Below are 13277 nucleotides of genomic sequence, written 5' to 3'. Positions count from 1 at the left end.
CTTCTTCATCAGATATTCAATGCTTGAGTCCATGCCTTTGCCCAATGATCTCCTTCCCCTTTTATAGTCTTAGGCCTTACTCAATACCATGGTCTGAAACCATTTAGAACCAATACCAGGGACCCAATACCTGGGTTCAATACTTCGGACGCAATACTAAGGTCCAAATACCATGGACCCAAAACTTAGTTTTCCGACATGTACGCGCCTTTGCTTGCGTGAATGTGCGTGTGTACAATATGCGCACATTTGTATATAGTGAAACTGCGTGTATACACTACTTGGTATATAGTGAACCTGCGTATATACGTGAATTGGTATATAGAGAACCTGCATGTGTACACGACTTGGTATATAGTGAACCTGCGTATATACTTTTCTTTCTTCATTCTTTATAGTCTGATCATCAATTCTTTGCTACTGACCTACTGTACTATGATCTGTCATCTGTGTGAGTTGTTCTGCTACAAGTGGGTTGCCATAAAGTACAACACATGCATCATAATGCCAATAATCTCCCCCTTTGGACTTGATGGCAACAACCATACCAAGTCACTCAAAGTCATTCTCCCCCTTTGTCATCAAGGGAAAAGGGTTATGCTCCCCCTGAGTACATGCTGAATTCTTTGCTTTGCTGAAATGTGATGTTCATGCTCCCCCTAGCTGTAAGAAAGGTTTGCAAAAACATGACTCTATACATCATAAATGACCTTCCTATCACCAAAGACTCATACATATATCCATCTCCCAACCAAGTGGGGATTCACTAAAAGTTTACACATGATAAAACAAGAACATTACATTATCCATCCCAGGCATAGTGGGGAAACCAAAGTAGGCCGTTACATGACCTTGATAGAAAAAAGGAATACATGACATAGAGATGAAATATCTACAAAAAGACTATGATACTCATCAACAACTATCATTAGCAGCATTTTTCAATCATCATTTAGACTAGCAACCATGATCTCCCTCTGTACCTATTTCACCTGAAACCAAAAACAACTATGAACTTAATCCAACATCTAAGATAATGGCAACAATGCATTATTAGAAGTATATGCTCCCCCTGAACCTATGCCAGATGGTCTCTGTCAGACCTATATCAGACTCTTCTCATCCTGAGTCTGGCCCACTGTTTGTCTTCAAGCCAACATATACGCGACTATATCCACAAAAACTGGTGTATGTACGCGGATACGCTTCATGAAACTCGTGTACAACCTCTGTTCTCTGAAACGGATAATTTCAACAGCAAGATGATGCATCAACTACTCCCAGCTTCTGTCTGAGATATTCAAATGTTTCCCTGGGCAGAGGTTTGGTGAGTATATCAGCAACTTGATCCTTGGAGGGAACATACTCCAATTTGACCTTTGTTCAAGCACTTGTTCCCGAAGAAAATGATATTTGATAGGTATGTGCTTGGTCTTCGAATGCATGACTGGATTCTTTGAAATATTGATTTCACTTGTATTATCACATAAAATGGAGATAGGTGGAGTACAAGTGATTTGAAGATCTTGCAAAGTTTGCATCATCCAAAGGAGTTGTGTGCAGCAAGATGTAGCAGCCACATATTTTGCTTCAGCTGTAGATAGTGCATTTGAGCTTTGTTTCTTGCTGAACCAAGATACTAATCTGGAACCCATAAAGAATGCACCACCACTAGTGCTTTTTCTGTCATCCACGCTTCCTGCCCAATCTGCATTTGTATATGCATGAAGTGTGAGATCTGTATCTCTAGGATACCATAAGCCATAATTTTGAGTTCCTTGAAGATACTTGAAAATTCTTTTAACTGCCTGAGGATGAGTTTCCTTTGGATTTGCCTGAAATCTTCCAACTATTCCCACTGCATGCATGATGTCTGGTCGGGTACCTGTTAGATAGAGCAGACTACCAATCATGGATCTATAGGTTGGTTGATGTACTGTTGTTGATTCATCATTTACACTGAGGCTGCGTCCTATTACCATAGGGGTACACACTGGTTTCGAATTCTCCATCCCATATTTCTTTAAGATCTTCTTGAGGTACCTGGTTTGTGATAGAAAAATACCGTCTCTGTTTTGTTGGAATTGTAAACCAAGAAAATATGTGAGCTCACCAAGCAGGGACATTTCAAATTATTTTTGCATCACCAAAGCAAAGTTTTGACTCATGTCTTCTTCATTGCTGCCAAAGATGATATCATCAACATACACAAAAAGTATTAGCAACTTATCATTGTCAATTTTTATATATAGATTGCTATCTATTGATCCTTTTGAAAAACATTGTTGATGGAGGTACTTATCCAAACGATAATACCAAGCCCTTGGAGCCTGTTTAAGGCCATAGAGAGCCTTTTTGAGTCTGCATACAAGTTTTGGATCATTTCCAAGGATAAACCCATTTGGTTTCTCAATATACACTTCTTCTTCCAAGTCTCCATTCAGAAAGGCAGATTTTACGTCCTTTTGATATACTTTGAACTTCTGAAAGCTAGAAAGAGCAAGAAACATTCTTATCGCTTCAAGTCTGGAAACTGGTGCAAAAGTTTCTTGAAAGTCTATGCTTTCTTTTTGAGCATACCTTTTACAAACAAGTTTGGCCTTGTTTCTAATAACATCTCAATCTTCATTCAGCTTGTTTTTGAATATCCATTTTGTCCCTATGACATTCTTATCATTTGGTCTAGAAACCAACTCCCAAGTGTTATTCTTTTCGATCTACTCAAGTTCTTCATTCATGGCCTTGACCCAGCATTCATCTTTGCATGCTTCACTTACATTTCGTGGTTCAGTGGAGGAAAGCAATGCTAGATAGCTTGAGGCTTCTGAGACAGTTCTTCTTGTTTGTACACCTGCCTCTTTCTGCCCCAAAATTTGAGTTTCTAGATGATTCTTATGAACGTACCTGGATGGAGTCTTTTCTTCTATCCTTATCTTTTCTTTTGGTGCCTCATGGGTTTTTTCTTCATCATAAGTCTGATTTGATGTTGAAGGATAGTCCTCATCATCTTCGAAATCTTCGGATTTTACCTACCTAGGAATGTTTCCTTCTTCATCAACCACTACATCAATACTTTCAACAATTTTTCCAAGTCTTTTATTGTTACACTTATATCCTTTGCTGTGGTGAGAGTAACCAAGGAGAATGCCTTCATCTGCTCTAGGTGCAAACTTGCCAAGCTTTTCATCAGTCCTTTTGATGTAACATTTGCTTCCAAAAATTTTGAAGTATTTTACCATGGGAGTCTTATCATACCAAAGTTCATGAGGAGTTTGAGTGTTGTTCACTTAGATGTTTGTCTTGTTGAGAATAGTAACTGCAGCAAATGCAGCTTCACCCCAGAAGGTTGCGGGAGTTCCAGATTCATCAAGCATAGCACGAGCCATTTTTTGAACCATTATGTTCATCCTTTCCACTACTCCATTTTTCTGAGGAATCCTTGTAGTAGAGAATTCCCTTCTTATTCCATGTTCTTCACAAAAATCAAAAAATTCATCCGAGGTAAATTCCCCTCCTCGATCAGACCTGAGGCATTTGATTCTGCGATCTGATTCATTTTCAACCAAGGCTTTGAATGCTTTAAAATTTTTGAAAGCTTCGTATTTATGCTTCAAAAGTCCTATCCAACACATCCTGGAAAAGTCGTCAATGAACAATATGAAGTATTCTTCTCCTCGAGGTGACCTTTTCCTACATGGGCAACATATATCATTATGGACAAGTTCAAGTGGCTTACTAGTTGAGCCTTCCTTCTCAGGGAAATTAGTTCTAGTTTGCTTGCCAAACTGACATGATTTGCATATTGTATTGTCTAGAATTCTGATGTCAAGGAGATCACGAACCGCTTGATATTTGAATGCTTTCCTTATCTGTGAGAAGCTTAGATGCCCCAATCTTCTATGCCATAGCCAGTGTTCATCATTCTTTCTTAGATAGCATTGTTGTTGTCCTCCCTTGAGTATGTATAAATTATTTGGAGTTCTTATGCCCTTGATCACTGTTTCTCCTGTATCAAGCTCATGAACAATACATCCATTTGATCGAAATATTACCTCATTTCCTTGATCACACATTTGACTGACACTCAATAGATTATGCTTTAAGCCATCAACATACATAACATTTCCAGCTTTGACCTTTTCTTTCAAAAGAACAAAACCTTTACCTTTTATGAGTGCAGGGGTGTCATTTCCAAATGAGACCTTCCTTTCCTTTTCTAAGGCACTATATGACTTAAGTTTTTCTTTATCACCTGTCATATGTTTCAAGCATCCACTGTCGATGTACCACTGATTTTCCTGTCCTTCCGTATATAAGGCTATACGACATCTTTCTGGTTGCGGATTTTTCTTTCTCCATTTTTTGGGACTCAATGAAGCTTGCTCCTTCTGAGTTGTTTGCCGAAACCTACTACTGCATTCAGAATCTTCATGACCGAAGTTGTTACAAATAGAACATTCTATTTCATTTTCAAGGCCTGAAAAGTTATTGTAGGTCCTTTTCATGATCCCAGTCATACTCCTTTGTTTTTGAGCTTCTCTAGTCATGATGGTCTTGTAGGCAACACATTGAGCAACTTTGTGTCCAAAGTTATGACAAGAGAAACATTGGCCATTGAAGAAATTCCTGCTATTATCAAACCTACCGACCAAATTATTGTAGTTTCTATTGACATCCATTCTTGAGGCAAATTGAGAATGATTTACCTACGTTGCTTGTAGCTTCTGTTCATCCTTGAAGTGGGTTGCCCCCGATTGACTTGGCGATCTCTTTTCATTCTTGAATTAAATTGTCCCTGATTTACCTGGTGATCTTCATTATGCCTTTGCTATCGATTATCGACCTGTTCACTTCTCCTTGCTGCATCAAGATAACTTTTGGAAGTGGATGAGTTCTGTGCATGAGATGCTTCTTCAGTATATCCAAGACTTGTCTTGATTAGAGGAGAATGCCGTGCTTTGATAATCTCATCTAAAGTTTCAGATCCTTTAGCAAATCTAAGATTAAGAGCTTTCGTTTTCTCAATATCTTTTCTAAGTCCCACAATTTCACATTCTAACTTTTCACTGTGTTTTTCCCTTTCAGCAAGTTGGAATGTCAGAGTATCTATAATCATATTCTTTTTTTCTAAACAAACTTTGAGTTTAGAAATTTCTTCATAAAGACCTTCTTCATCTATAGCATCCAAGAAATCATCATCTTCAAAAGCCATCAAAATTCTATAATCATTACATTGTTCATCTTCATCACTATTTGAAAACCCATCACTGTCTTCATGTGTATAATATCTCTTCTTACTTACATTCTATTTTTTGTTCCATCTAACTGGTTCCTTACCTTTGTCAAGCTTATCTTTATGAGGAAATTTGGCTGCATAGTGACCGACTCTTCCACAAGCAAAGCATTTAAAAGGTAGCTTACCTCTGAATCTTCCAGAACCCCATTGAAGGTTCTTGACAAAGTTTGATTCTTCCTCTCCTTCTAACATATGTCCTGACTCATTGTATTCTCCTTTTCCTGAGGCTTTGAATGCAGATTCTCTCATGTTTGATGGTCCCCCTTTTCTCATTTCGAAAGAAGTTAGGATTCCGTGCAGCTGTGACATGGTAATGCTCTGTAGATTCTATTTTTCTTCTATGGCAAAAACTTTTGATTCAAACTTAGAAGACAAATATCTTAGAACCTTTTCAACCAAAGTAACTTCTTTTCTCTCTTCACCCAAGTTTTTCATATGATTAACAATCTCATCTATACATAAGAAATAATTAGCCACACTTTCATCATTGTGCATTCCGATATTTCCATATTGAATTCTGAGAGTTTATAGTTTTGCACGTTTTACCTTATCGTCTCCTTCATAGCTTAGAAAAATCTTGTCCCATATTTCTTTTGCGATTTTGAGCTGCACAACCTTGACAAATTCTGATTGAGATAAACTCCCTAATAGAGTATTGATAGCCTTTGCATTTGTTTCATACTTCTTCTTACCAGCCATATCTGTAGGAGTTGCTGATGGAAATGTGTATCTTATTTCCACGATATCCCAAACTTTTGTGCCAAGAGATTGAAGATAGGTTGTGATTCTTACCTTCCAATAGACGAAGGCCTGATAGATGCCTCCTTTTCGTAGTTTCTCATGATGATAGATCTTCCTTCAAGTGATCAAGCTTCTTCTAAAGGACCTGCTCTGATGCCAATTGTTGGAAATAATACTGAGAGGGGGGGGTGAATCAATATTATCAGGTCATTTATTTTTCATTTTACAATCAGATTTGTATACGCTACTTCAGTTAGTAAAAACCGCGTATGTACGCAACTGCAGTTAAGGAAACTAGTGTATAACCAGCAGACTTGTAATTTAAATTATTCTTCAAATGTTGATCATTAATTTGTGCATAAAACCATATAAACAGTAACCAGGAACAGTAAACAAAACAGGCAGTCACACATAAGAACATAAGATATAAGGTGGAAACCCAATGTGGGTGAAAACCACCTGCTGCAATTCGTCTCTATCTTCTTTTAATTAGAAACTTCTTTTTAAAGTGTTTCTGTACTGGTGCAGTCTTATACCAGTACGCAGGCTACTACCTACAGAAGGCTACAACCTTCTCTCGTTCTCCATCTTCTCCTAGAAGGGAGCTACAACCCCCTTAGCTCTTGTACTAGCTGAGGTACTAGTACGTAGGTGCTAACCTACAGAAGGCTACAACCTTCTCTTTTTACTTCCAAGGACCACGTTTCATAAATTTTCAGACTAGATCGATCAATAACAATAGTCAATCATCAAATATATTTGCATCTCCTTTGCTCCAATCAAAACAGAATCAAACAATTAATTCTCTGAATGGTGCAACCAGAATACATTAACAGTAACCAAAAACCAATCCTAAACCCAGGCAAGTGTAACAATAAACAGAAGTAGCTAAAACATATTTCATGAGACGTACGCTACTTCAATATGTAGACCCTGCATACATACGCTTCTCTATTAAGGCCAACCAGTGTATACACAGTTTTGACTTACTAAACCAGCGTGTATACGCGCCTCTGATGTGTCAAACCTGCGTATAGATCTATAAAAGATAATTCACCCTTTCAAATATTCATACATCAGTTATACCCAGATTATCAGATTTATAGATCAAGTCATGCGCCAAATATAACATATCAAAATCACACAAAGATACTACTATTCAAGCCTTAAGATCTTGACCCATCCATAGGACTTATCCTTCTTCTAGCGCTCAGGTTCCTCCTTGGTTCAGATCCAACTATGCACCATTACCCAATGACCAGTATTCTAGATCTTGTTCTTCATCAGATATTTAATGCTTCAGTCCATGCCTTTGCCAAATGATCTCCTTCCCCTTTTATAGTCTTAGGCGTTACTCAATACCATGGTCCGAAACCATTTAGAACCAATACTAGGAACCTAGTACCTGGGTTCAATACTTCGGATGCAATACCAAGGTCCAAAACCATAGGTCCAAATACGACGGACCCAAAACTTAGTTTTCCGACATGTACACACCTTTCCTTGCATGAAAGTGCGTGTGTACAATATACGCACCTTTGTATATAGTGAAACTGCGTGTATACACTACTTGGTATATAGCGAACCTGCGTATATACGCGACTTGGTATATAGAGAACCTGCGTGTGTACACGACTTGGTATATAGGAACCTGCGTATATACTTTTCTTTCTTCATTCTTTGTAGTCTGATAATTAATTCTTTGCTACTGACCTGCTGCACTATGATATGTCATCTGTGTGAGTTGTTCTGCTACAAGTGGGTTGCCATCAAGTACAACACATGCATCATAATGCCAACACCAAGTAGTTTATTATGTCATCAAACCATGGAGAGAGAACTAAAATGGAGAATAAGTGTTTATCTGGTAATTTATCATCAACCATTCCCTCCTGCCCTATAGGTAAAGTTAATATGGACAAAAAATTTGCAACAACATTTTCCTTGCCAGACTTATCAACAATAGTTAGATCAAACTATTGTAATAAAAGTAACCATTTAATAATTTGGGCATTCACATTAGGATTATTCATTAAATATTTAATTACAGCATGGTCAGTATGTAAAAATGTTTGATAACCTGTAATGTAATGCCTAAATTTGTTCAATGAATGCACAATAGCTAGGAGCTCATTTTCGGTCATTGTGTAGTTCAGTTTGACCTTTGACAGATTCTTACTGATAAAGTAAATGGCATAAGGTAATTTGTCATCTATCTGACCTAGAACTACTCCTATGGCTTTGTGTGAGGCATCAGCATGTATATGAAAAGGAAAGGCCCAATTTGGGCCTTGGAGAATAGGTGTAGTGGTCAAATTTTCCTTCAGGGTGTCCAAGGCCTCTTGGCAGCTTTTTGACCATACAAATTCAGATTCTTTGGACAACAACCCAAATAAAGGAGAAGCTAACTTGTTGAAGTATTTTATAAACCTCTGATAGTATCCAAATAAACCTAGAAAACCTCTAACATCTCTCCATTTTTACGGAGGTGGGACCCTTTGGATGATGGCTATTTTGTTTGGGTCCACCTGCAGTCCTTGCTGGGATATTGAATGACCTAGAATAGTCCCTGCAGTCATTAAGAACTCACATTTTTCGAGACTAAGGGAAAGGTTCACTTCAATGCATTTGTTCAGCACCTTACCTAAGTTGGACAAAACCTCCTGGAAATCACACCCATAGGATGTGCAATCATCCATATAAATCTCTACTGCATCATGGACTAGCTCGGCAAAGATACTCAAACCTGCTCTCTGGAAAGTGGCAGGGGCATTACATAGGATAGAGGGAAGGACCCTATAGGTGAAAGCACCCCAAGGACAAGTGAAGGTGGTTTTATCCTGGTCTTCTGGGCTGATCTAGATTTGATTGTACCCACTGAACCCATCTAGGAAAGAGAAAAAAAAATTCCCTGCCAAGCTATCTAGCACTTGGTTAATGAAAGGTAGAGGGAAATGGTCCTTCTTTGTTGCTATATTTAACTCTCTATAATAAAAAAAAATCATCAACTACCCATTTTTATTGGGAACGAACACCAAAGGAGAGACCCACTCACTATCTAAGATAGGGTAAATAAATCCTGCATCTAGCAGGTTTTGCAGTTCTTCTTTGACTAAATCCTTGAGAGCTGGATTCATTCTCCTTTGGGGTTGTTGGACTAGTTTGCAACCTTCTTTGATATAAATGTGGTGAGTACACACCGAGGGGTGCACTCCTTTCATTTCGTTGTAATTCCAAGCAAAGGCATCCAGATGTTCCTTTAGCATGTTGCACAACTTTTCTACTTGATGTACAGTAAAAGATGGGTTGATTTTCAAGGTTCGCTTAGGGCTGAATTCCATGGTTTTGACATAGGTATGGTTTGAATCAGCTAATCATAGATCAATCTGATGGTTGTTCTGGGTTTCCTTTACTACTTCATCTAAGGACAATGTGTTGGGAGTTGGACTTTGGAGTATATGTTCAATCAAATCATCTTCATCCAATTGTCCTCCTCCCATGGTTGTTTCTAAGGTATAGAGTTGGGCTGAATAAACTTCATCTTCTTCCTCCTCTTCCAGCCTTAAAGTTAAGTCATGTTCTAGAGATGGCTGAGCAGGAGGGTAGAGGACTAACTTCTTGGACATATGCCCATTTTTTATAATCATATTTCCAGCCCTACAGCTAATGCAGGCTTCGGCAGTGGCTAACCAGGGCCTCCCAAGGATGAGAGGGTAACCAGTAAGCTTGGCCCTAGGTTGGAGAACTAGGAAATCTGCAGGGTACTCTGAAGATTCAATGGAGACCATCACATCCTCCACAATCCCCTCAAGGGTCACTGTCGAGTGGTCTGCAAGTTGCAGGACTGTGGTGGTCTTTCTAAATGAACCCTGGAGGTTGAGCTTGAGCATGGTGTCCTTGGTCATCACATTAATGGTATCCCCAAGGTCAATCAAAGTGTGTGGGACAATGGCAACATTGATGTGCACATCTACTACAGGGCTTCCAAGGTCCAAATACTTTGGGCAAATTACCTGCCCCAGCATTAAGTCGGATAGCTATCCAATGAAATTAATGGTAGGGGTGTCTCTTTTTCGCCTCCCTGGATGTTTGAAGCACTTCTCCTTAATCAACTTGTTGTAAATAGGTACATCTTTTATAGCTTGGAGAAGTGGAATTTCGACACATAGATTTTTCAATTCTCCCAGAGGTTCAATCTCTTTTGGGGTAGGCTAGACTGTATGAGTTGATTTCTTAGGAAAGAGTAGTGGATTTACTTTAGGCATGCTTTCCTCTCTTTCTTCCTCACTCTCCCTAGGTGGAGGTAGAGGTTGGTTGTCTGGGAGTACTCTCCCATATCTCGGGTTGATTTCTTGAATCTCCACAGCATAAGCAGGATAGGATATCTATCCACTACATACTTGATGTGCTTCTCTGTTTTTTGGGTTCGGATTTGACTGGGCAAGAATATGGGGTTGTTGAGGTGGAGCAGGGTATAAAAGATGTGGTTGAGTAGGTGGTGAAGGCAATAAAGCTGGAGCATTATTGTATGGGGGCCTCCACCGCTAGGGTGGTGCATTCCACTGAGGTTGTGGTGGAGCATATGGCTGAAATGACTAGCTGGTCAGCTGGGAATGATACTGAGGTGCAAAGGACCAAGGAGGAGGTGTAGAGCAGGAAGGATGAGTAGGGGTCCCCCGAGAGGGAATGGATGTGGTCTGGTTGGGGTTGTAATAGGCGTGGGATGACCCTTTGCATGCCCTACTAGTATGGCCAAGGCCTATGAGGTCTCCTTTGATTTATGTAGTAAAGTTGTTCAGTCACCCCTTCAGTTCCTTGATACACAACTTTTAATCCAAGTAGAGAAGGGCACTTGTCTGTGGAGTGGTTTTCTTCACAGACTAAGCAGACTTCAATCAAGTTTAATGGACATTCATTCCTAAGGTGCCTCCTTATGCATCTAGGGTGGAAAATGGCTAAGTCTCTCACTACTTCCTCCTATTTTCTCTTAATGTGCATAGTGCCCGTCTGTAGCACAAGGGTTTAAATCATCTCATTCTTGAAATATTCTAGCATGTTCCCAACTTCACCCTTGATGGATGTTTTGGAAGAGGATGGACTGGCCATCGGTTAACTACCCCTACCCTTTTTCCTAGCTACCCTAGAATGGTTCCCAAAGATAGTCTTCATATATTCATAGGGTAGCTGGTAAATGTCCCCTCCTGCTAGCAGGTTTAGGGTATCTAGAAGATCTTCCCTTACCCCTCTAATCAGGACTAACTTCAGCGACTCAGGGTCAAGTGTTCACTTGGCCCTTTTTTAGGTAAGCTATAATCTTTCTTCATAATCCTCTAGGGATTCATCATGGCCTAAGGTCATCCTAAAAATTTCTTCCTTAGTGTCATTGGACCTATAGTAGTCTCGTTACTTGTTGTTGAAGGCTTGTTGTATCTAAGACCAAGTTGTGATGCTATCCCCAGGAAAACCCATGAACCAGTGCAAAGCTGCATCTTTGAGAGTAGATGGGAATAGTTTCAACATCTACTCATCATTGGTGTAATCATAGGTTCTACATATGACAACAAACTCAAAGAAGAAAGTGTTTAGATCTTCTGAGGTTAGGCCATGGAAATCAGGAAGAATTCCACAACTCCTGGGGCTACCAACTTTACTTTATCAACCCAAGGTTCGTACAAACTTGGAGGTGACGGTGTTGTATACTATTGGCTTGTTGGGGCCTGACCCAAGTTCAGAGGTGATTTAGCCAAACAAATCTCGGTACTACTGGCCCTTTTGGTAACAGTCCGTGGAGCGCAGACTGAGGTCTCACCCGAAGTAGTATGGGAGGGTGCTAGAACCATGTTTCCGCACCTTAGAGATGTCTGATGAGTTCAAGTGGTCTGCTGTTCAACCCTGCATGCATGTCACTATGCGCACTTTCCCATCCCTCGCAACCTAAGATGTTGCCTTCGCGCAACCCTACTCGGGGGCTGAATGTTGTTATTACCCAAGTCCTTAATAGTATTCCACTGTTGGTTGATCAACTTAGCCTACTTGCATGCTTTAAGTTATACTTATCAATATAAATCATTCATGCAAGTGCGCAAAGTAAATAAATAGTATATTTGTAATTTATATCAAACATGCATTAACCCAAGAACAGATACACAAATTGGTAACAAAACTTCTCCTTATTAATTTCTTCTTCGATTACAGACTTGACTCCACCCTGTGAACTCAGCTGCAAGGGTCTGCACAATCAGTTGTGGACTACTAGGCCTCCGTGCACTCAGCTGCAGAGCCTTCTCCTACCCTACGACCCAAAGACACACTTAGATACTTAGACTCTTTCTTTTATTTACTACTCCACTATGCTCTCTTTTACACTTAGAGCCTCACTCTATTTATACAATCCCATGGTCCACGGACCATGGGTAGGTCTATCCAGCCGACACTACATTGCAAAACTAGGATAGATAACCCTATGACTTTATCATACATTTCACGCTCTACGCCCGCAATTTGCAGAGTCTTTACAACAATATTGGGTCAAAACTTAGGATTTGAGCCCCAAAACATGCCTTGGGGGGATTCCATGTCCAACAGACCCCCAACACAGACATAGTGACTCGCCCTTGAGTCACTCTATCAGCGCAGCGATCTTTGCATGGAGTCCCTCCAATTATTCTTGAACTCTGCTGAGGTCAGCAGCGCACTGAGATGTTGCTTGTTGAATCTGCTACATCCATTGTTACGAGATCTCTGCATCCGAACTACTTCCATACATCTATACCAATATCTGCTAGATATGTTTATAGTCCCACGCCTTTGTACGACTCCTTGGAGCTCAAAGAATGTGCTTCTGCCAGCTAGTCAGATAGTCGGCCCACCCGTGTAGGGATTCAAGTGGCTACCATTCACTTTGCCTGGGAAGGGTTCTCCATTTAGTTTGACTAGCTAGACCGTGCCTCCGTCTGTGACCTCCTTAACCATGTATGGTCCTAGCTAATGCATTCTAAATTTTCCCGTGAATTTTTTAAACTTACTATCGTACAACAGAACTAAGTCATTTAACTTGAATGTGTGCAACTTAATATGGCGATCGTGCTAGGCCTTTTCACATTGCTTTTGTACCTACTGATGGAAACCAGCCAAGAACCATTCCTCTTCAAGTTCTTCTAATTGCACGAGCCTCTCCTCCAGAGCTTCGCGGTCCGTCATCCCTATGAGCGCTGCTATGTGTAGACTAGGTACGATATAT

The sequence above is a fragment of the Pinus tabuliformis genome, chromosome 1_2 (assembly GCF_031772625.1).
Source record: "Pinus tabuliformis cultivar Carrire ecotype Pingquan chromosome 1_2, CPIR1, whole genome shotgun sequence".
In the NCBI taxonomy this organism is placed as follows: domain Eukaryota; kingdom Viridiplantae; phylum Streptophyta; class Pinopsida; order Pinales; family Pinaceae; genus Pinus; species Pinus tabuliformis.
This window is presented reverse-complemented; position numbering follows the sequence as displayed.